Consider the following 6,063-nt stretch of genomic DNA (forward strand, 5'->3'; position numbering starts at 1 on the left):
GACTGTGAAGACTGTGAATTGCCCCATCTCAACTAATTCATCATTTAAAATATTCAGTCCAACTTTTACACAATTTTAGGCCATTTTGTTTTCTGCACTTAGTGCATGAGATGGCAAATAGCAGCATTAGAATGAGCAGTAATTACTGAGCTTTCTAAAAGTCAAACACGCTTCTTGGGGCTGAATTATAGCTTCATTTCCTGACATTACTGCACAATCAAAATGTCTTTAAAGCCACAGAATATTATCTGCTTGCCATTTCAGTAGTAGTATTTGAGGTCAGTTTTCTAGCTCTTTCTAGATCTAATTTAATCCATAGTCGGAAAAATATAGTAAATGAAAAGCCAAACTGAAAATAGTTACTGTATAGACAAGACGTTCTTTTTTATAGGAACATGCTGTGTAAGCTGAGCACCAATCGAGACTGTGAAATAAATAAAATTTCCCATCCTACAATTCATAGCCTGAATTGGTGCCGCAATTAGAACCTAACATGATTAAAGGTTATATTTAGGCTACAGCACATCTGTGGAAGGGTGCTTTCATCATCAAAAGGCAGAAATGCTACTCTCTTGCTTGGTTTATCTTGCGTTCCTTTGATCTGTGTTGCCAAATTTGATGATAATGAAAGGCCTGTATGTGCTCACTGTAACATGCTGGCTGGATAAAGACATGTCACCCTGAGCAAATCAACCACCTGTTCCCTCTGCCCGAGCAGATAACCAGCTCACAGCTGAAGCCTGCTCATAAATAAAGGATTCAACCTGCTTAACAATGAACAGTCAACCATGTGGGATTTTGGCATGTATATGTGGTGTTTGTACACAGCTATTAATTAAATAAATTGACTGTTTGTCTGTAATATCTAAGGTTAGCCTGGAATCAGTTAGCGCAAAGGCTAGAAAGAGGAATCACTGCTCAAAGATAACAACCCCTAACAATCTGCATTTAAATACCTCTAAAGCTCACTATCTACTCAATTGTGACCAGTGACTATACCAGAGCCTGGCTCCTCCTTGTACAGTCTGTCCTAAAGCAAAGACATGCTATTGTGTTTGGGCCAGATTTCAATTAATTCTTTTTTTGGAGCAAGTCAAGAACAAGTAAATAAGAAATCTGATTTTTATTTGATTTTAATCTGAACTCAACCAGCATGAGAAGTTCCCAAATTACGCTCATAACATGTTAAGTAAATAGAAAACAGGGGAACAGGTTTTGGTTGCTCTAGCTTTATTTTTGCTTTTTCTCATCAAGCGTATTCCCCTACTACATTACTTTTATTTTACTTGTGCTAATGCTAAACCTTGATGTTAAGCAGCTAATGGATGGTCACACAAGGCCCTGCACTTGCTACAGCTTGATGTTTGCAACAGTACGGTTAAAAAAAAACTTGCATATTAATTTATCGTTATTCAACATGTAAATCAGGTTTGATTCATACAAGGTTACATCGTCATCTGAGCTTCAGTCTTGCTCATCAGTGGAGGTATTGCCACAGGCTCCTCACAGAGACCATAATCTTGGTCTGCTCACCTCCAGAGACTGCAATCAGTAACACGCTGCGGCGTCATTAACAAGTGAAAAGTGACTGTCTAAAGATTTGCTGTTAGTATCTTTAGACTGCAACTTAGTCTCTTTACGAGTCTCATAATAACTTTTCAGGTGTTGTAACCACAAAGCACAATAATATTCTTGAACCTCAGTTAAATTATGACTCCAATTAATGCAACAATATAAAGCCGGGACTGAGTTTAAATGTTCAAATTTAAATGGAAATAAATAGAAATAGTAATAAATGTTGAAACGAACACATTTTCTTGCTTGTTTTTTGTTTTTTAAGAAATACATTCTCGTTTTAAACGCGATGCCAGTTCGCATGCTTTAAAATAGTTGGGATGGGGGCATGTATCCCATTATGTGGCTATACATGTACTTTTAAACTACACTTTTGATAACTGAGGAAGCCAGCAGCTGTAGCTTTGAAAGCAAAATGATTTTGTGTTGTTGCTTGGAATTTCATCTCCACAGCAATTCGGGGACTCCTTTGTTGTATTTTTCATTTCATAATATACAAAATGTTTCAAGGGGAGACAGCTTTGGACTGCAGGCAGGGCCATTTATCACCTGCACTAGTTTGCCATAGTGGTCTCCTTGGTCTACCTGCATAATGTTGTCTGGCACTATCTCACAGACACAAGCAAGGCTTTCTTAAAAAAAGACATCATCTGCAGGACAACAAGTGCTGTTCCAAAACCTGCAAAAACAGTACAGTGTTGTGCATAAGTCTTGAAGCACCTCTCATTACTTTATATTTTGTTTTCAAGGAACCAAACGTTCTCCTAATTTGTGGTGTTTAAATATAAATCGTTTCCCAGGCTTTATGAAAGTCTTTTACTATTTTTCTTTGGATATTGTCTGCTTTTCATTCATTTTCATTCCAGACCTTATGTTCACCATTTTCAGAGGTTTTGTTTGTTTTTCTTAAGGCACTTAACACTATGAATCATTCAAGCACAAAAACTAACAAGAAAGGCATATATCAAGGGACAAACTGGTACATTGGACAACTTAGCAAAGAGAACCATTTAAATTGGCACTTTGTTACAAGCAGCCTCTCAAAAAAAACACATAATTTGTTCTTGTATGTTCGAACAACGGTATGACAAATGCCAAGGATAACACAAAGATAACAGTAAGTATTTTATGTGCACTAACAATGTGATTCTCAAAGAGGTAAAAAGCACGGTTTGTTGTACTTAAAATATTTGAGTAATGTGAAAAAGTGGAGGAAAAAATAAGTAGTGGCCAATATAGAAAAACTATCACAGCAGATGAACAGCACCTGATAGTCATGTCCTCTGATATGCCAAATTTCATAAGAACTTGACTGAAAATCAGGAGAAACAGGTTTGATGGAGTGATAAATCCAAATTTGAAATTTCAAATGCTTATGAAGTCAGGATACAAGAATCTGGAAAGCATCTGATTGGCAGCAGCTTAATTTTTCAGTATGACAATGATCCCAAATGCAGTAAAAGCATACTGCATTGAACTACACACTGGAAGAGTCATGGATTGGCCTCCCCAGAGCCTGAAACTCAATGTTATTGAAGCAGTGTGGTGTCATCGTGGCAGAGAATGAAATAAAAGGCAGCCAACAACCAACGAAGAACTTTGAATGTCCTTCAAGAAACCTGGAAGTATTCCTGAATACTACTTAAAGAAATTACAAGAAAGTTTTGCTAAGAGAGTTCAGGCTATCTTGAAGAATACAGGTAGTCATACCAAATATCCGGTTGTTCAGTCTGACGTCACTAGCCGTGTCTGGGTCTAAACTCCGTTGCAGGTCCATATATCAAACGATCACTGTGGCATTACTGAGAGTTGAAAAACTGTCTAAAGTCTTTCATCTTTAATAAAATGATCAGCGTTCTGCTCTACCAGGTGTAACAATTGAGTTTAACATCCAGGCATCCATGAAAACGGAATTTATGACATTTAACAGAGTTAGAAGTTAGCAGGGAGTTAGCTCGCTAGCTTCTATCTAAATACAATAAAGCATGTCCTGACTGCGGGGTTTTGGAAACAAATTAAAACATACAGCTTTCTTATCACTTCCAGCATAAATGAAGACAGAAAACTAAACAGCAGTGACGTTTGTAGGGTTACTGAAGTTTGGCTAGCTGGTATATAATGATGTGCTACGTGACCGCTGGCGACACAGCTATGTTAGCATAATATAAACAAGCTAACTTTTTTTCCACTCGATAAAAGTTAACGTGAGTTTTCTCGGTGGTCAGAAACAAATGTAATCGCATGGCAGGATGCTGTAAAAGGACCAAACTTCAGCCAGGAGAACAACTGAGATAATCCATCCACAATACAAAGTTAGTCATTCATATACTGCTGCATGGGCTGGGCTGCAGTTACATTCTAAGGTTTTAAAAACTGAGCTTAAATAAATGATTAGCGGTAATAAAAGCCGAGGGAGGTCAACAGGGATCACTGACTGTTTTAGGAGCTTTTTGAGATCAAATAGAAGAAAATACATAGCATTAAACATGTTAACAACACAAAAGCCATATTAAACGCAGACTACTTTAGACCCGGAAGTAGGATTCGTCGCGTCATCACTGAACAACCGGATTACCACATTGACTTGTATAAACTCGGTTTTTTATATACTGTCTTTCAATGTGTGTTTGGATATGTCAGTAAATCTCTGCACCTGTTTCCAATATTCCTAACAAAATTTAATGAAATGAGTGTCTCAGGACTTTTGCACAGTACTGCAGTTATGAGCATTCATTCACCCCGATGCCCTCCTGGATATTGATACTCTTCTATTTTCTTTTTTCTTATTTTCTTTTATTTCCAAACAAACCATAATCAGTGACAATGACTTTTTTTTTTTTTTTGCTGTGTTATTTCTAGGCTTTTTCTCTGGGATTCTCTTTTCATACCCAGTCCTGTCACTAATTAACCTGATTACCTGTGCGATTTGTCCCCATGATTACACAATTTTCTAGTCTTATTTTGTGTAGAGTGCATATCATATAAGCTCTATTCGATACTGCCACTCTTTTGAATACTTCATTTGTGCTGCTTGTGCAGTATCTGTGTGCTAAGAGGTTGAATGGGTATGTTAGGCCCAGAAACAATTGTAGCTTCTTTTTAATATGTAATAGACATTAGCGGTTATTGATTGGGGTGTGAGCTTTGTTTCAGTCTTACCTGCATCAGTCAAGTTCCTCCACACCAAATTCGCTCCTCCACATCTTTATGGATCTTTCTTTGTGCACTGGTGCGCAGTCGTGTTGGAACAGGAACAAGCCATCTCCAAACTGTTCCACCAAAGTTGGGAGCATTTAAATTGTGCAATATGTCTTGGTGTGATTAAGCATTCAGTTTTATCTGTCATATGCAAGTTAGCACAGGGTCAACATTGCAATGAAATGTGTTTGACGAGCAGCAGTCACTCAGCAGCATGGTACAGTAGAAGAAAATATAATAGAATAAAATAAAATAATTAAAAAAAATAGAAAATTAGTAAAGAGCAAAATATTAGAGAGACGTGGTAAAAGAGAAAAGATAACTAAATATATATGTATCTATAAATATAAATATATGTACACTAGTGATTAAATAAGAAAATCTTGAAAAGAAATATGATGGGGGGGGGGGGGGCAGATGGGATATTGCACAGGAATGAGCAGCAGAAAATTACAGTATTGCACTTTTTAAATATAAATATCAATAACAATAAAGTGACCAGTGCAGATTAAACAGAGTACTTGTGAAGCTGCAAGGTAGCTTCTGAGTGCGTCCTGTGTGTTGTGTGTGTTTAAGTGTTGTGGTTGAAGTGTCATATGGCTTGGTGGTAAAAACTGTTTTTCATTCAGAATTCCTCTCTCTGGAAATGAAGGGCAGAGCCCAACTCTTGAAAAACAACCCGACACTATAATCCTCCCTCCACCAAAATTCACACTTGGCACAATGCAGTCAAAAAAGTACTGTCCTCCTGGCAAACTGCCAAACCCAGACTCATTGAAATGCCAGAAAGAGAAGTGTATTTCATCACTCCAGTCCAGTAGCAGTGTGCTTTATATAAGTCCATCTGACGTTTTGCATTACACTTGGTGATGTAGGGCTTGGATGCAGCTGCTCGGCCATGGAAACCCATTCCATTAAGCTTTCTACACACTGTTTTTGAGCTACCCTGAAGGCCACAGGAAGTTTGGATTGACTCTGCAGAAAGACCTCTGCGCTTCAGTATCCACTGGCCCGGGTCTGTGATTTTACATGACTGAGTTGCTGTTCCCAATCATTGACCCTTTGTTATAATATCACCATATAATATCAGCTGTTGGTGATATTATAACCAACAGTCAGCTGTTGGTGACTGAATATTTTTACAACTGGACATGTTGCACAAGTGGCATCCTATAATGGTATCGCGCTGGAATTCATTGAACTCCTGAGAGTGACCCGTTCTTTCACAAATGTTTGTAGAAGCAGTCTGCATGCCTAGGTGCTTGATGTTATACACCTGTGGCCATGAAA

This window comes from Aulonocara stuartgranti (assembly GCF_965226115.1).
Source record: "Aulonocara stuartgranti genome assembly, chromosome: 10".
NCBI lineage: Eukaryota > Metazoa > Chordata > Actinopteri > Cichliformes > Cichlidae > Aulonocara > Aulonocara stuartgranti.